This window comes from Manihot esculenta, chromosome 18 (assembly GCF_001659605.2).
Source record: "Manihot esculenta cultivar AM560-2 chromosome 18, M.esculenta_v8, whole genome shotgun sequence".
NCBI classification, from domain to species: domain Eukaryota; kingdom Viridiplantae; phylum Streptophyta; class Magnoliopsida; order Malpighiales; family Euphorbiaceae; genus Manihot; species Manihot esculenta.
Window position 1 is genome coordinate 25863185 of NC_035178.2, and position 19883 is coordinate 25883067.

Genomic DNA, 19883 nt, shown 5'->3' on the forward strand with positions numbered 1-19883 from the left:
TCTATCCAGTCATAGCTCAGCTCCCTTTCAGTCACGTCATCAATCTAATCCCAGGAATATCATTTGGTTCCATTGCTGGGAATCCATTGAACTTTATCTGATCATTTGGATTTAAATCGGTCTCTTATTCCTTTTCCTTCTAGAAAAGGAGCCTTTTCTCTTTAATCTCTCAAAATGGTCGGAATTGTACACGTTATTACGAGAGAGCCTAACAAGAGCAAAGGGAAAAGTAAGCGCATGGCAGAGGATGTCTTGTCCGTCCATCAAGAACCATGAACCAAGTAAGAGGTAAGGTTCGATCCTGATGATAAAGCGGTCAGATTCTTTCAAAATGACTTGCTGGTTGTTAAGATCCTCTTGAATCGACACGAGGTAAGACAAGTACTTGTAGATATAAGTAGTTTTGTTAATTTCCTTATCTTAAATGTCTTTAACAAGTTAGGCTTAGATAAAAATGGCCTTGTCAGAGTTTTCTATCCTTTAGTAGGATTAGGAGATAAGACTGTGGCAGTACTGGGTACCATCAACTTTCCCCTGGTATTGGACTGTAACGACCCGGAAATCCGACCCGTTACCGGCGCTAGGATCCAGATCGGCTTAAGGCCGCCGGGACCCGTAGCAAGCCTACATACATCCTGTGTACCTGTTTAATCCCATACATGATCAACAAACATACATAAGAATAAAAACTTTTCTTTTCCTTCATACACCAAACTCAACCTGTGCATGCACTGTATTCATCATATACATAAACATTAGTCCCTCTGTGGGATTTCATCAAAGCCTCAATGGCAATATATAATCTGTGTTGAGTTGGTTCACATATACATCATAAAAAAAAGATCATGTACATACCAAGGGATTAACACATACTATGGTCAAGCACAACTCTATCCTCAATAACATAGTTACATAACATAGCTGTTCAAACTTTACATTACATTCTTATCACATGTCATGTCCACATACTCTAGCTATTACATACATATAACTTGACTTCACTCTAGCCGACTTCTTGATCTCTCCTGTACCTGCAACTTTGGGGATAAGGGGAGTGGGGTGAGCTAAAAGCCCAGTGAGCAGAAACTAAAAACATTTGTTTTAATTCCTCCATTTTTAGGTACATTATTATTCATTTTATTTATTATCAAATAACTTTTATTTTCTTTCTTTATCTTATTCATGCTTTCATGTATGCGTCATAACACAAACATTTCACAACAAGGATGAACTTGTCACCATTAAGCCCCTATCCTTCTTATTTATACATGCCGGGGGCGTAGAGCCGTAGCAGGCACACCCGGACTTCCATCATCAATCATAGTGCCAGGGGCGTAGAGCCGTAGCAGGCACACCTGGACTCACATAGGCTATCATGTCATACGAGGGCTAATGGATCATTCAATGTTCATCCACATCAACAACAAATTATGCAATGCAACATATTCGTGCATTCTAATGCAAGCAACCTAATATTGCATGGCATAATGATGCATGGGCAATGCTTTATGATTCATTCATTTATTTATTTATTCATTCACTTTAAAGCTTAAGAGGTTGTTCCACTCACCTGGTACCTGAAGCTTGACAACGAACTCTGAACAACTATCTCACAACCGGGGGTCTCGGTTCCTCGGGTCCGAACCTACACAGGTGGACTCAAATGAGGCACCAAACATACATGGACGTGACTCTGAAAAGCTCCCCAAAAACCCCCTAAAACATCCTGAAAACATCACATGAAAACATGCAAGAAATGGCTGAACAGGGCACTTTCGGCGGCAGGTTCGGCGGCCGAAAGTCCCTCTGCAGCCGAAAGTCATGCAGGTTCGGCGGCACTTTCGGCGGCCGAACCTCCCAGACAGAGACGAACCTTGAGTTTCGGGGGCAGGCTTCGGCAGCCGAAACTGCCTCCACAAGGGGGTTCGGCGGCCGAAAGTCACTTTCGGCGGCCGAACCTGAGTTTCTGCCGAAGGGCAGAAACTTGGCTCCCTTGTGTCCACAGCCTCCAAAACATCTCAAAACCTGCATAAACTTGATTCTACTCATGCATACACATCATACCAGTCCTAGGGGCCTCAAACAAACACATACCCCATCTACAACACTTCAAACACACATCAAGCAAGCCACATTGTTCAAAAATCACATAAACCTAACATATGCTCAACTAACTCTAACATGCTTCTCTACCCCTTAAAACTTCATGAAACTCATTTAAAACATACATTGAGCTTAAGATCGGCTCTTACCTCTTGAAGATCGAGAAAGAGACGACTCAACTCGGAGATCCAAGCACGAGAGCTCCTGAGTTTCCAAAGCTCCAAAACTTGCCTTTAAAGCTTAAAACTTGCAATGTGGGTTTAAAACTCAAGAAAGATGGAGGAGATCTAGTGAAAGAACACAAGATTTGAGGAGAGGGAGATCGGAAGCTTGTTGTGGCCGAAAATGGGAGAAAACCTCGCCCATTTCGGCTAAGGGTCCCTTTTATAGTGACTGGCCAGGCCACGTTCGGGGGCCGAAGGTGCCTCCGCATGCATGCAAGGTTCGGCGGCCGAACTTGGAGTTCGGCGGCCGAACCTGCATTTCCCTCACTCAAAACTTTCGGGCGCCTAAAGTCCCTCCGAAAGCATGCATGTTCGGCGGCCGAACCTCAAAGTTCGGCGGCCGAACCTGGGTTTTCCTCCAAAGATTTTTCATGCAAAAACTCATTTAATTCTTATTTAAAAACATGAAATACATGAAAACATTTCATAAAATCATGGTTTTACCCTTCTAGAGGTTTCCGACATCCGAGGTCCCACCGGACGGTAGGGATTCCGATACCGGAGTCTAGCCGGGTATTACATTCTCCCCCCCTTAAGAACATTCGTCCCCGAATGTTCCTCAACTAACATACAAAGCATGGCATCGATCATAACATACAACATATCATACATGCAACACATAGAACAACTAACACTCACCTCAAAACAGATGGGGGTACTGCTGGAGCATGGACTCCCGTGTCTCCCAGGTGCATTCCTCTAAGTTGTGGTGGTTCCAAAGGACCTTTACCATCGGGATTTCCTTGTTCCTCAACTTTCTGATCTGAGTGTCTAGGATCCGCACTGGCTGTTCTACATAGGTGAGATCCTCATGGATCTCCATATCAGGCTCACTAAGAACCTTTCCAGGATCCGACACGTACTTCCGTATCAGAGAAACATGGAAAACCGGATGGATTCTCCCCATCGAAGCAGGCAAGTCCAGCTTGTACGACACATTACCGACCCTCTGAAGCACCTCGAAAGGACCGATGTACCGTGGAGCTAACTTACCCTTCTTCCCGAACCGAACCACTCCTTTCATAGGAGACACCTTGAGCAGAACCAAATCCCCCTCCTGAAACTCTAGCTGTTTCCTGCGGATGTCTGCATAACTCTTCTGCCTGCTGGTGGCAGTCTTTATCCTTTCTCTGATCATGGGCACCACCCTGCTGGTAATCTCTACAAGCTCAGGCCCTGCTAAGGACCTCTCTCCTACCTCTTCCCAGCAAACGGGTGACCTGCACTTCCTCCCATATAAAGCTTCATATGGAGCCATCCCTATGCTAGCATGATAGCTGTTATTGTAGGCAAACTCCACCAAAGGTAGATGTTGCTTCCAAGAACCGCCAAAATCTAGCACGCACATTCTGAGCATATCCTCTACGGTCTGGATGGTCCTCTCTGACTGTCCATCAGTCTGGGGGTGGAAGGCAGTACTGAAATCTAACCTGGTACCCATAGCACTCTGCAGACTCCGCCAAAACCTGGAGGTGAACTGGGGCCCTCTATCTGACACTATAGATACCGGGACCCCATGCAGTCTGACGACTTCATCCACATAAACCTGCGCTAACTTATCCACAGAGTAGTTGCTCCTAACTGGAATGAAGTGAGCAGATTTGGTGAGTCTGTCCACAATCACCCATATGGAGTCTAGTCTGTTGGATGTTGCCGGTAACCCCACTACGAAATCCATAGCTATGTTCTCCCATTTCCATTCTGGAATAGGTAGCGGGTTAAGCATTCCAGCCGGCTTCTGATGCTCTAGTTTCACCCTCTGACACACATCGCAGGCTGACACGAACAGTGCCACGTCCTTCTTCATAGCTGGCCACCAATACACTCTCTTCAGATCCTGATACATCTTGGTGGCTCCAGGGTGAACACTATACCTGGTATTATGGGCTTCCCCCATAATATCTCCCTTCAGACCAATGTTATCTGGCACACATAATCTGTTCCTGTAGCGGAGGATCCCCTTATCATCAAATCTGAACTCACTATTTTTGCCTGACTGAACAGTCCTGGCAATCTTCACTAACTCTGGGTCCTCATGTTGTTTCTGAGCCACCTGCTCCAGAAACACTGGTGTTACCTTCATCTGTGCAATCAAAGCACCTGTGCCAGACAACTCCAACTGTAATCCCTCACTCATAAGTCTGTGGAACTCCTTCACCACCGGCCTCCTCTCTGCTGAAATGTGGGATAGACTGCCGAGTGATTTCCGGCTTAGGGCGTCTGCCACAACATTCGCCTTACCCGGATGGTACTGAATCTTGCAATCATAGTCACTCAACAGCTCTACCCATCTCCTCTGCCTCAAGTTCAGTTCTCTCTGACTCAGGATGTACTGCAGGCTCTTATGATCTGTGAAGATCTCACACTTTACCCCATAAAGGTAATGCCTCCACATCTTGAGTGCAAAGATCACTGCCGCCATCTCCAGGTCATGTGTGGGGTAATTCAGCTCATGCTTCTTCAGCTGCCTAGAAGCATAAGCGATCACCCTCTCATTTTGCATTAGCACACAACCCAGTCCCACACGGGACGCATCACAATATACTGAGAAGTCATCATCACCTTTTGGCAGAGCTAACACCGGTGCTGAAGTCAACCTCCTCTTAAGCTCCTCAAAGCTTTCCTCACACTGATCGGTCCATATAAACTTCTGATTCTTCTTTGTCAATTTGGTCATAGGAGCAGCAATCTTTGAGAAGTCCTGAACGAACCTCCTGTAGTAACCTGCTAAACCCAGAAAACTCTTGATCTCGGTCACTGTGGTGGGTCTAGGCCAGTTAGCTACAGCCTCTACTTTCTTGGGGTCTACTTCAATACCCTGTTCTGACACAATGTGCCCCAAGAATGAAATGCTCCTAAGCCAAAACTCACACTTGGAGAACTTGGCATACAAGCCATGCTCTCTCAAGGTCTGCAAAACTATCCTCAGGTGATGGGCATGCTCCTCTGCATTTCTGGAATACACTAAGATATCATCTATGAAGACAATAACGAAGTGATCCAGATACTGACTGAATACTCTGTTCATGAGGTCCATGAATGCTGCAGGGGCGTTGGTCAACCCAAACGGCATCACAAGGAACTCATAGTGCCCATACCTGGTCCTGAAAGCTGTCTTCGGTACATCTTCATTCCTTATCCTCAACTGATGGTACCCTGATCTCAGATCTATTTTGGAGAAACAACCTGCTCCTGCTAGCTGGTCGAATAGATCGTCGATCCTCGGCAAAGGGTACTTGTTCTTGATGGTGGCTTTGTTCAACTGTCTGTAGTCGATACAAAGCCTAAGGGATCCATCCTTTTTCTTTACAAAGAGCACTGGAGCACCCCAAGGTGAGGTACTCGGTCGGATGAAACCCTTGTCCACCAGTTCTTGCAACTGTTCCTTTAGCTCTTTCAACTCTGCTGGCGCCATCCTGTAGGGAGGGATAGAGATAGGCCTAGTTCCAGGCATCAGCTCTATTTCAAACTCTATCTCCCTTGCAGGTGGTAGTCCTGGAAGCTCGTCTGGGAAAACATCTAAGAACTCACTCACCACAGGCACTGAGGCGGGCTCTCTGACATGACTATCTAACTCCCTCACATGAGCTAGAAACCCCTGACATCCCCTCCTAAGCAACCTACGAGCCTGAAGAGCTGAGATCAGACCTCTAGGTGTACCCCTCTTGTCTCCTCTGAAGACGACCTCTGACCCATCCTGATCTCTGAATCTGACTACCTTGTCTCTACAGTCCAAGGTAGCACCATGGGTCGATAACCAATCCATCCCTAGAATGACGTCAAAATCTGTCAAATCTAGAACCACAAGGTCGGCGGAAAGGCATCTTCCCTCTATGAAAACTGGACTACATTGGCAGACTGCCTCTGCCACTGACGGGTCACACTTGGGTCCACTGACCCATAGGGGACACTCTAACCCAGAGACCATCAATCCTACCCTCTCCACGACTCTCGGAGCAACAAAAGAATGAGATGCACCCGGGTCCATTAAGGCATACACATCAGAACACCCAATGATGAGATTACCTGCCACCACGGTGTTGGATGTGTTGGCCTCCTGCTGAGTCATAGTGAAGATCCGTGCCGGAGCTGATGGACCTTCACCTCTGTATCCTGCTGATGAAGAGGCTGACCCTCTCCCTCTGCCTCTGCCACTGGCCTGTGTTGCGGCTGGAGCTACTGGCTGCACCACACTGCCGGAGGTTGTCTGCTGAGACGGTGCTGTAAAGGCTCCTCTAGGACAGTCTCGAGCCAAATGACCCGCCTGTCCGCATCTGAAACATGTGTTTGTCCCTGCCAGACATACTCCCTTGTGTGGTCTCCCACATCTCATACATGCTGTAATCTCTGCGCCAGAGCTTGAGCCACTGCCTAAACCCAGACCTGACTTGATCTTGCTCCAGAACTTATTCTTCTTAGATTTTCTGTGGCCTCTGTCCCACTTCTTACTGCCTGCAACTGCTGCACTTAGAGAAGAAGAGTCTACCCTTTCCCCACCTGGGGTCTTGGAACCAGAAGACTGTGCCACTGACTGTTTTACCTTCCCCTCAACGATAGCACTAGCCTCCATTCTCCTAGCCATATCCACTATGGCATGGAAACTCTCTCTCTCTGCTGACTGTACCAAAGAGGAATACCTGGAGTGCAGCCTCATAATATATCTCCTTGACTTCTTTTGATCTGTGTCCAAATTCAGCCCAGCATATGGCAACAACTCCAGGAACCTGTCTGTGTACTCGTCTACACTCATGTCATCAGTTTGCCTCAACTGCTCGAATTCTATCATCTTCAATTCCCTTGAACTATCAGGGAAAGCCCATCCTGCAAACTCGTTTGCAAACTCTTCCCAATTCATGTTGTCCACTCTCGGGTTCACATAGTTCTTGAACCACTCCCGTGCCTTCTTGCACTTAAACGTGAACCCGGCCATCTGAATGGCTCTACTGTCATCAGCCCCTATCTCATCTGTAATTGCCTTGACCCGCTCCAAATACACGAACGGATCATCACCAGTCTCAAACTGGGGAGCACCCAGCTTCATATAATCGGTCATCTTGACCTTGCTCCCTCCAGATGAGGTAGGTTTGGGTACTTGTGTTTCCGGGACAGTAGATACTGGTGGTGGTGGAGGTACAACATCCCCTGGGGTAGGGTTTGCTGTACTGGTAAAGGGAGGTGGAGGTGGGTACATGGGGTACTGAGAGTATGGTGGGTAGTAAGGTGGGTATGGCATATGTGGAGGATAAGGGCTAAAACTGGGGTAATCCGATGTACCTCCCATCGAATACCCTGGATGGTGTGAATAGGGTGGGTAGTGATGTGGCTGGACATAACTCGAGGCCTGAGTGCCTCCTTCTGATTCTCCCATGCCCTCTTCCGGCATGCTCACACCAAGACTGCCATCCCTCCTCTGATCTACCTCCATATCCTCAGACATTCCTCCCTGCACTGTTCCCCTTACTGATCTGCTTCTACCCAGATCCAAAGACCTTCTAGGGTCTCTAGCTACTCTGTCTCTGTTGGACCTACTGGACATTGCCCTAGGCAAAGCTGAAGGACGGGCATCAGTGCCCTCGTCCTGAGGTGGTATTCCAGTCAATCGTGCAGATCGACGGGTTCCTCTCATCCTGTTTTCTGAGAAACAGTAAACATCACATAAACATCAGCATTAACTGGTTCATGTCGGCAAGCATGAACCTCACAGCTACATTACACACATAGCATATCATCATGGCATATCATACAATCATAGCAAGATAGGACTCTACATCCTATCCTAGTGGACATGATTTTTGCCTATTGTGCTTGACCTTCTATAACATCTATGAGCCCGACACTCTAGGTCCGACCATATGAACCTAGGGCTCTGATACCACTCTGTAACGACCCGGAAATCCGACCCGTTACCGGCGCTAGGATCCAGATCGGCTTAAGGCCGCCGGGACCCGTAGCAAGCCTACATACATCCTGTGTACCTGTTTAATCCCATACATGATCAACAAACATACATAAGAATAAAAACTTTTCTTTTCCTTCATACACCAAACTCAACCTGTGCATGCACTGTATTCATCATATACATAAACATTAGTCCCTCTGTGGGATTTCATCAAAGCCTCAATGGCAATATATAATCTGTGTTGAGTTGGTTCACATATACATCATAAAAAAAAGATCATGTACATACCAAGGGATTAACACATACTATGGTCAAGCACAACTCTATCCTCAATAACATAGTTACATAACATAGCTGTTCAAACTTTACATTACATTCTTATCACATGTCATGTCCACATACTCTAGCTATTACATACATATAACTTGACTTCACTCTAGCCGACTTCTTGATCTCTCCTGTACCTGCAACTTTGGGGATAAGGGGAGTGGGGTGAGCTAAAAGCCCAGTGAGCAGAAACTAAAAACATTTGTTTTAATTCCTCCATTTTTAGGTACATTATTATTCATTTTATTTATTATCAAATAACTTTTATTTTCTTTCTTTATCTTATTCATGCTTTCATGTATGCGTCATAACACAAACATTTCACAACAAGGATGAACTTGTCACCATTAAGCCCCTATCCTTCTTATTTATACATGCCGGGGGCGTAGAGCCGTAGCAGGCACACCCGGACTTCCATCATCAATCATAGTGCCAGGGGCGTAGAGCCGTAGCAGGCACACCTGGACTCACATAGGCTATCATGTCATACGAGGGCTAATGGATCATTCAATGTTCATCCACATCAACAACAAATTATGCAATGCAACATATTCGTGCATTCTAATGCAAGCAACCTAATATTGCATGGCATAATGATGCATGGGCAATGCTTTATGATTCATTCATTTATTTATTTATTCATTCACTTTAAAGCTTAAGAGGTTGTTCCACTCACCTGGTACCTGAAGCTTGACAACGAACTCTGAACAACTATCTCACAACCGGGGGTCTCGGTTCCTCGGGTCCGAACCTACACAGGTGGACTCAAATGAGGCACCAAACATACATGGACGTGACTCTGAAAAGCTCCCCAAAAACCCCCTAAAACATCCTGAAAACATCACATGAAAACATGCAAGAAATGGCTGAACAGGGCACTTTCGGCGGCAGGTTCGGCGGCCGAAAGTCCCTCTGCAGCCGAAAGTCATGCAGGTTCGGCGGCACTTTCGGCGGCCGAACCTCCCAGACAGAGACGAACCTTGAGTTTCGGGGGCAGGCTTCGGCAGCCGAAACTGCCTCCACAAGGGGGTTCGGCGGCCGAAAGTCACTTTCGGCGGCCGAACCTGAGTTTCTGCCGAAGGGCAGAAACTTGGCTCCCTTGTGTCCACAGCCTCCAAAACATCTCAAAACCTGCATAAACTTGATTCTACTCATGCATACACATCATACCAGTCCTAGGGGCCTCAAACAAACACATACCCCATCTACAACACTTCAAACACACATCAAGCAAGCCACATTGTTCAAAAATCACATAAACCTAACATATGCTCAACTAACTCTAACATGCTTCTCTACCCCTTAAAACTTCATGAAACTCATTTAAAACATACATTGAGCTTAAGATCGGCTCTTACCTCTTGAAGATCGAGAAAGAGACGACTCAACTCGGAGATCCAAGCACGAGAGCTCCTGAGTTTCCAAAGCTCCAAAACTTGCCTTTAAAGCTTAAAACTTGCAATGTGGGTTTAAAACTCAAGAAAGATGGAGGAGATCTAGTGAAAGAACACAAGATTTGAGGAGAGGGAGATCGGAAGCTTGTTGTGGCCGAAAATGGGAGAAAACCTCGCCCATTTCGGCTAAGGGTCCCTTTTATAGTGACTGGCCAGGCCACGTTCGGGGGCCGAAGGTGCCTCCGCATGCATGCAAGGTTCGGCGGCCGAACTTGGAGTTCGGCGGCCGAACCTGCATTTCCCTCACTCAAAACTTTCGGGCGCCTAAAGTCCCTCCGAAAGCATGCATGTTCGGCGGCCGAACCTCAAAGTTCGGCGGCCGAACCTGGGTTTTCCTCCAAAGATTTTTCATGCAAAAACTCATTTAATTCTTATTTAAAAACATGAAATACATGAAAACATTTCATAAAATCATGGTTTTACCCTTCTAGAGGTTTCCGACATCCGAGGTCCCACCGGACGGTAGGGATTCCGATACCGGAGTCTAGCCGGGTATTACATGGACGAAGAGAAATATAGACGAAATTGTATGCAGAATTTGTAGTGGTAGATATCCCATTTATGTACAATGTCCATCTAGTCTTAAACTACCACGGTATCGTCATTAACAGGGGTGCTATGTGTCTTAAGATTCCAGCTCTAGGGGGAATAGCAGTGGTATGATGCAATCCAAGGTTAGCCAAATAAAGTTACAAGCACCTAGCAAAAAGCCTCAGGAAAGTAACCATGCCCATTTATTTACTGAAAAAGCTGAAATCTCATGTAAAACCAGAACCAGCAAACCCAGTAGAGGAGATCCATATTGGGAAGGAGTAAAAGGTACAGTTTGACACTGCACTAATTGGCAAAATAAGGGCTCATTTAGTAGATTTGCTAAAGAGCTGAGTGTCAACTTTTGATTGGTCCCAAAAGGATGTAACAAGCGTAGACTCGACTCTTATCACCCATAGCTATATATTGACAAAAATTCAAATCAATCCAACAAAAGAAAAGAAAGTTCACACCAGAAAGGCAGCAAGTGATCAAACAAGAAATTGATAAGCTTTTGAGCGCGGGCTTAAATGATGAAGTATAGTATCCCATGTGGCTGACCAATGTAGTCCCAGTGAAGAAAGCTAACGGAAAGTGAAGAATGTGCATTGATTTCACTAACCTAAATAAAGCATATCTAAAAGATTATTACCCATTGTCGTCCATCAACAGATTAGTGGATTCGACCTCAGGTTATGCGGTGGTCTCTTTCTTTCCTTAATGCCATCTCAAGATACCACCAAATCATGATGGATACCGAGAATGCAGAGAAGACCACGTTCATATTAGCAGAAACTCCATGTTATCCTATAAGAAGACACCATTTGACAGGCCATGTGAAGAACTATCTCTCCAACTACTTTCTTGGCCTTGCTATCAAAATCAACCCTGCATAATCCAACCCCTCATCTTAGAGCCGCAATACTAAAAAGTCATTATAGTCAGGTTGGTTGCAGCTCTCAGTGCCAAGTAGTATGATGGCACCTTCATGAAGACCCAAGGATCGCAACACTGAACAGGCATTATAGTCAAGCCAGATGCAACCTTCAGTAGTATGAATGCTCTTTCATGAAATCTCACATTCAGCTGCTCTTTGTAGACCATGATAATATCCTCTAAACAGATCTAATTATCCTTAAAAAGAAGAAAGAAAGCTAAATTTTAAGTTTTCTCCTGTTTCTACTAAAAAAAATTCAGTCAATTTACATAAAGAACTAATATATTTTAATAATCAAGTTAAAATTTAAAAAAAAAAATTAAAATAAAAGAAATTTATAGTTACCAAAGCTATGTAAAGATATTTTTGACAACTTTAATGTCCCCTCCCTTCTGATTCTTATATGTACTAATTTTATTCAACGTGGATAGTACATTATTTAAATTTTTATATATTATATTAATATTATTATTACAATATATTAATTTTAATATTAATTAATTACATTTATTTTTTGTTATAATACTTAGATTAGTATTTTGTTAACTAATTAAAATTAATTTACATTTATTAACGATTTATATCTTTAGTTTGTTAACATTTAACAATATTTGATTGTATTTTTTTATATATACATTAGTTTTTATTGCTTGAAGTTACATGTATTTATATAGTTTATGGTTAGTTAAGTTTTTTTCTTATTTCTTATTTTGATAAATTCACGAGAATTTATTTCAAAAATCTTGAATAAATTACAATTTAATCTCTATAATTTAGTAAAATATCCATTTTAGTTTCTCTATTTTTAAATCCCATCCATTTAGTCCTTGACACTTCAATAAACCTACAAATTACTTCTTACCATTAAATTAGTGTTAATTTTAGAAAAATGACTAAAATGCTTTTATTATATTTTTGATATAAAACAACTAATCCTTTAAGTTTAATAAAATTTATAGTTTCGTCTCCTCATTTAATTTTTTTTCACAATTAAGTCTAATGATTTTGCAAATTATTTCTTTAATATTATAGTTAATTACAAATAAGCACTTAGAGTATTACATATTGATAGCTAAAGATTATATTTATTTACAAATAAGCCCTTATATTTTATAAAATTATCCCTAAATATATTTAATTAAAAATAAGCATTCTTTTAAAAATTTAATCTTAAATATTTACATTGTTTAGGTCTTATAATTTTAAATATATATATTATTTAGCCCCCATAATTTTCAATATTAATATTATTTATTCCTTTTGAAAGAGGTTAAAACAAGTTGATTAACAATTTTTTTTATCAGAAGGACTAAAGGGTTAAACTTTATAAAATATAGGGACGTTTTAATCGAATAATTTTGAAATAAGGATGCACTTATGAATATTCTAAAAACTCAAGAACTTAGTAGTAATTCTCCCAAAATTTATTTTTAAATTATATGGATTGATTTATAAGTATATTATAATATTTATGTATTAACTTCTAATATATAAGGGTTTATTTATAAATAATTACAACAGTAGGGATTAATTTGTAAAATATCAAGCGTATTTATAAATAATTATAGTATTTAGGAATTCAATTGTAAAAAATAGAACTAGTCATACATAAATATATTTAGGGACTATTTTATAAAATAGTAGGATTATTTATAAGTAAATGTAATTAATTTGTAAAATATAAAGCTTATTGATAAATAAGTATAATATGAGGGATCAATTTGAAAATTTTTTATAATTGATTGGAAATTTTTTTTTCTTTCATTTATAATGAGTAGAATTTATATTCAAGTTATGAGAGTTTTTCTAGTCAATATAAAATATAAATTCTAAAATAAGACTTCTAAAACAATACTAATACTATATACTCCTAACTTATAGTAAGAGTCCTATTTACAATTAAATATATATCTAGTTTCCATAATACTCTCCTGCCCAACTTGTCACTAATCAATTCGATTCTGTATAGAGTTTTAGTAAAAATATTCCCTAATTGTTCTTTAATTTTGACATGTCCTGTTGAGATTCTCTTTTGTTGGATCTTTTTATGAACAAAGTGACCGTTAATCTCTATGTGCTTTGTTTGCTCATGAAACAAAACATTAGAAGCAATTAGATAGCCGCTTGATTATCACACCATATTTTTGCAGACAATAAGTTATTGAAACCAACTTCTTCTAGCAGTTGATGTACCCATAAAACCTCATATACAGTTTGTGTCATAACTCGATATTCTGATTCAACACTAGATCGAAAGACCACAGTTTTTTTCTTACTTCTCTATGGCACTAGATTTTCTCTCATAAAAACACAATACCCTATTGTCGACCTCCTATCAATCTTTGATCTTTCCTAGTTGGAATAAAAAAAAATATTTAATGTTGGAATGCCCATGATTATATACTATATAAGAGATTATTGCCTAGAGCTTCTTTCAAGTAACAAAGAATCTATCCTAATGCTTCCCAATAAAGTGGTAGGAAAGAACATAAACTGGATCACAACACTAACTGAATATGCAATATATGGACGAGTTACCATCAAATAGTTTAGTTTGCCCACTAATCTCCTATACTTTTCAGGATCTACAAAGGCCTTACTATCTTCTGCAGTGAGTTGGAGATTCAAAATAATTGATGCATTGTAACGCTTAGCACCCAACTTTCCTATTTCTGCCAATAAATCAAGAATATATTTTCTTTGGGATAAGAAAATACCTTTCTTACATCTTGTAATGTTAATGCCTAGAAAATATTTCAAAGAGCCCAAATCTTTTGTATGAAATTGTGACTTGAGAAACTCTTTAGAGATGTAATACCTACAACATCATTGCCTATGATAACAATATCATCCATATATACTACTAACACAATTAATCCACCATAAGAGTTTCTATAAAATATTAAGTGATCACACTTACTCATCTGCATACCCAACTTCTGGACTACCTCACTAAATCTGCCAACCATGCCCGACTCTGTGTTAAGCCATATTGAGATTTTCAAAGTCTGCAAATATTGCCTGACTCCTCCTGAGCAATAAAGCAAGGTGATTGCTCAACGTAAACTTCCTATTGAATATCACCATGAAGAAAGGAATTTTTAATGTTCAGCTGATGTAGGAGCCAACCATATGTAGCTGCCAAAGGAACAAATAGTCAAATATAAGCCAACTTGGCAACTAGAGAGAAAGTGTTAGAATAGTTAACTCTATAAGTTTAAGCATAACCTTTGGCAACTAAATAGGTTTTGAGATGAGCAACAGTTCCATCAAGATTCACCTTCACCGCGAGTGTCCATTTACAACCAATTACCTACTTTCCTTAGGGCAAAGAAATCAATTCCCAAGTACCATTAGTGTCCAAAGTAATCATTTCCTCCTCCATTACAGCACGCTGATTAGGATGACATAATACGTCACCCACAGTTTGAGGGGTTGAAATAGAATTTTAAGTAGTGACAAAACAATGAGAATAAGAGGATAACTGATCATAAAAAATAAAATAAGAGATAGGATAGGTGAAATAACTTTTACATTTATGAAAGGCAATGGGAAGGTCTAAGTCAGAATCGAGAACACTAATGACAGCCGGATCTTCCAACGAAGAAGCTGCTAGTCGATGGCCTAAGTCAAGAGTCTCCAATCTCCTAGAATAAACATGAACAATAGGAGGACAAACAGTCGCTGGAATAGACGAACCTATAGGAGATTGAGGGATAGATACTTGTTTAACATAATATATTAATAAATCTTCCTCCCCCTGACTTTCATAAATGGGAGACTAAGAGAAAAAAAGGTTATACAAGTTAACAATTAAGGTTTGAAGAGAAACATTTGTACCTTTTTTGAAGTCTAGAATAACCAAAGGAGTGTTGGAATCCAATTTAGTGATCTATAGATGAATATCTAATACCCGGCTAGAATCCGGCATCGGGATTCCTGCCTTCCGGCGGAATCTAGGGTGTTGGATCTCTCTAGAAGGGTAGAATGTGTTTTCTAAAATATTTTCAAATGATTTTAAGGGTTTTAATTGAAAGAGAATTGAGTTTTGAAAAGAAAAGACCAAGGAGGCGTTTGCCAGGTTCGGCCGCCGAAAGTGAAGTTCGGCCGCCGAACATGGAAAGGCTTCGGGAGCGCCTTTGGCCTCCGAAAGTCTTGTTTGAACGAGCCAAGGTTCGGCCGCCGAAAGTCAAGTTCGGCCGCCGAACGTGCATGAGTTTAGGGGGGCACGTTAGGCCGCCGAAGGTCGTCGACCAGGCCACCTATAAAGGGCCCTCAGATCGGAAATGGGCGAGTTTTCTCCCCATTCTCGAGCTCAGGTGAGCTTATGCCTTCCTTTGGTCGTTCTCGTGTTTTCTCTACCCATCTCTCAAGTTTTTCATGATTTTTACCCTTGTGTTTGAAGATTTAAAGCTTAAAAGGAGTTTTGGGAGCTTGGAGCTTTTGGAGCTTGGTTTCCTCCACATCTCTAAGGTTCGGGTCACACCAACCCTCGATCTCCAAGAGGTTAGTGTAGATCCTTGCTTTTCCTTATGTTTAATGAAGTTTTAAGTAAGTTTTATAAAGTTTGATGGTTGAGTTTGGGTAGAAATGCATGTTTAAGGTTTATGTGGGTTTTATACCCAATGTATGTTATGTGATGTTTGTGTTGAGGAGTTTATGGTAGTTTATGCTCCTTTATGCTTGTGGGAGTGAGTATGCATGATTGGGAGAGAGTATGTAAGGATTTGGGGTGTTTTGAGTTTGGTTTTTGGCTTGGCAGAATCGGACCTGTCGTCCAGAGGGGACCAGGTTCGGCCGCCGAAAGGAGTTTCGGCCGCCGAACCTGCATGGGAGGCAGTCTTTAGGCTGCCGAATGTGCCCCCGAAGGAGGGACTTTCGTTTCTGTCCGAGGGTTTCGGCCGCCGAACCTGCCGCCGAACTTACCCGAGTTTCGTCTCTGGAAGGGACTTTCGGCCGCCGAAGGTGCCGCCGAAAGTGCCCTGTCCAGCCGTTTCTTGGGTGTTTTCCATGCATGTTTAAGTGATGTTTAGAGGGGTTTTTGGGGGTATGTTTATGAGTTGTTAGAGTATGTTTGGCACCTCATTCGAGTCCACCTGTGTAGGATCGGACCCGAGAGACCGAGGAGGCCATTAGTGCTAGCAGGTGCAGAGTCAGTCGGCGTCTGCCAGGAGGTGAGTAGAACTAAACTTAATCTTTTATGCACAAAATCTAATGCCTAAAGCATGTTCATGCATCATGATTATGTATAGTAGGTTGATTGCACTAGTTCACGAATATGTTGCATTGCATTATTTCATGTTGATGCTGAGGTAGGGTGGACCGAGGCGACTTCAATAGCCCATATCTGTCACGAGTCTTGTCTTAGTCCTTTGAGAGCCGGACAAGTACATGTAGGAAAGTCCATGTGAGCTCTCTGTGGACCAGACACCATGTCATGTATGTTGCAGGCCTTTGTGAGCTCCTATGGGGGAGCCGGGCACCGACAGAGGGATTTTTGATGTCATGTCCATCCTCTGAGAGGAAAGATGCATGCAAAAAGTCAGACTCTCAGAAACCAGGGTCCGTGGGGAATACATCTTGCATAAGCCCCGAGACGGACATGATTATGTGATTTCTCTGTGTTATGACGCATTTCATGAAAGCATAAATAATGATAATAATAATAAAATGAATAATAAAATACCTAAAAATGGAGGAATTAAAGCAAATGGTTTTAGTTTAAAATGAAATCATAAGTAATGAACTGTTTTCTCTGTTTCTACTCACTGGGCTTTTTAGCTCACCCCTCTCCCCTAACCCCAGTGTTGCAGGTTTAAGTCAGAGCTCAGAAGTCAGCAGGGTAAAGATTAAGAGACGTGTGTTTTATGTGGCAGCTTATGTTTATGTATCAGTTTAGTAGTTTTAGAAGTGGACATGTAATATAAGTTGATGTAATGTAATTTGAGATAATGTATGTAACTGATTGTAGAGTTAATGTTTATGGATTAGAGTGTGCTTGGCCCTATAGATTGGTTAATCCCTGTTAATGCATGGTTATGTTTATGTTATATGTTGAGTTGAGAACCAAACTTGAGGCATGTAATGTTACCCCATTGGAGTATATGATGAGGACTCCAGTGGAGGTTTTATGATTTTATGATGTATGTTTCATGTCAGGATACATGCACAGGTCAGGTTTGGGTTCAACAGATGTTCAGTTTTAATGTTTTTATGGTTAAGTTTTAATCATGTATGGGATTTGACCAGGTATTAGTATGTATGTTTGGCTTGCTACGGGTCCCGGCGGCCTTAAGCCGATCTGGATCCTAGCGCCGGTGGCGGTTCGGGCCGTTACAGAGGGGTATCGGTTTCCGGGCTGTTACAGAATGGTATCAGAGCTTAGGGCCTCAAGAGTACGGTGTTTTGAGCAAGGATGCTCAGGGATGAAGGTATCCCACATCGGAAAGAGGTTAGCCTAGAGGTCATAGAAGGGCAAGCACAATAAGAAAGATCAAGAGTAGAATCATGTCCACTAGGATAGGATGTCGAGTCCTGTCTTGCTATGATGATGTGATATGCCATGATTTCATGCATGTGCATAAATGCTATGATGTATGACATGTTATGTATGCTATGTATGTATGATGTAGGTTCATGTGTTTCCACATGAACCATTTGATGCTAATGATTGATGGTATGCCTGTGTGTTGTTCTTCAGAGGAGCCGGAATGCGAGGTGCTCGTCGATCTGTGGAATCGACTGGAGTTCCATCTGAGAGGGAAGGTATGGACACCTTTCCCCCTACTCTGCCAAGAGCGCAGTCGTGGGGAGTTAGCAGATGGGGAACATCAAGGGACCCTGGACGGTCTTTTGATGTAAGCAGAGAAGCAATGGCTCCAAGAAAGATGTCAGCTAGTATGAGAGAGCCTGAGATGGATGTTCAGAGGAGAGATATGAGTTTGGATGTGGCTATGTTTGGAGAAGGTATGGGAGATTCCCAGGAAGATGCTCAGACTCGGGATTCTAGAATCTCGGGTTTAGGAGGAATTGATCCCTCCACTCTGAGTACAGCCGCCACTAGAAGAGTGAAGTGGGGCAGAACCCTTAGGGGTAAGAAGAAGAAGTTTTGGCAGAATTTGAAGGCTAGTTTGGGTTTTGGTGGTTCGAGCTCTGGCTCAGGCAGTTCAAGATGCATGAGGTGCGGAAGGCCGCACAAAGGAGTCTGTCGAGTGGGGACTACAGCTTGTTTCAGGTGCGGACAGGAGGGGCACATAGCACGTGAGTGTCCCACTGCGCCCAGGTTGGCTCCGTCCCAGCAAGCAGCTCCAGGTAGAACAGCTCAGCCAGTAGCTCCAACCATGGTTCGGGTTAGTAGTCGAGGCAGAGGGAGAGGGGCAGCCTCTTCTTCAGCAGGTTCCCTTAGAGGAGGTCCGTTAGCTCCGGCTCGGATCTTCGTCCAGGCTCAGCAGGAGGCAGACACATCGAACACGGTGGTGTCAGGTACGCTCACTTTGATGTTCTGATGTGCATGCTTTTGTGAACCTTGGTGTTTCTCTTTCCTTAGTTACTCTAATGAGTCGTCGAGGGGTTGGGTTGATAGCTTCTGGGCTAGAGTGTTCTCTTTGGGTCAGTGGACCCGAGTGTGATCCATCTGAGGCAGAGTCAGTCTGCCGGTTCAGTTCAGGTGTCAACTGAGGGTAGAATCCATCCACCCGATTTTGAGGTCTTGGACTTGAATGTTCAGACGTCACTCTCGAAATGGATTGGGTTTCTACTTGTGGTGCTACCTTGGTCCGTAGAGACTAGGTGGCCAGGTTCAGAGGACAGGATGGGTCAGAGGTAGTCTTTTGAGGGGACAGTGTAGGTTGCCTAGAAGTTTGATGTCAGCCTGTCAGGCTCATAGGGTGCGTAGGAGGGGTTGTCAGAGGGTTCTAGTTCTTGCTGGAAAGTTAGTAGTGGGTCGGGAACCAGCCTCAGTGCCAGTAGTAGTTAGAGAGTTCTTAGATGCCTGCCTAGACGAGCTGTCAGGTTTACCATCTGTTAGGGAGTTAGAGCTTGGAATAGGAGTGGTGTCTGGACCCAGAACCATTTCTATCCTTCCCTACAGGTTGGCACCTGCAGAGTTTTGAGTTGGAGGAGCAACTGCAGGAGTTAGTAGATGAGAGTTTCATCCGACCTAGTCACTCTCCTTGGGGTGTTCTAGTGCCGGTTTTTGTGGAAAAGAAGGATGGATCCTTGCGGATCTGAAGAGAAGATCAGAGTAGCGCAGTGGAAGCAGGAGGAGTTTTAGGAGAAGTTTAGAGGTCTTGCCTGCTTGATTGCTTGCTTGATGTGTATGTACGGTGATATGTTCTTATGTTATGTTTTTATGCATGAGTAGTTGAGGAACATTCGGGGACGAATGTTCTGTAAGGGGGGAAGAATGT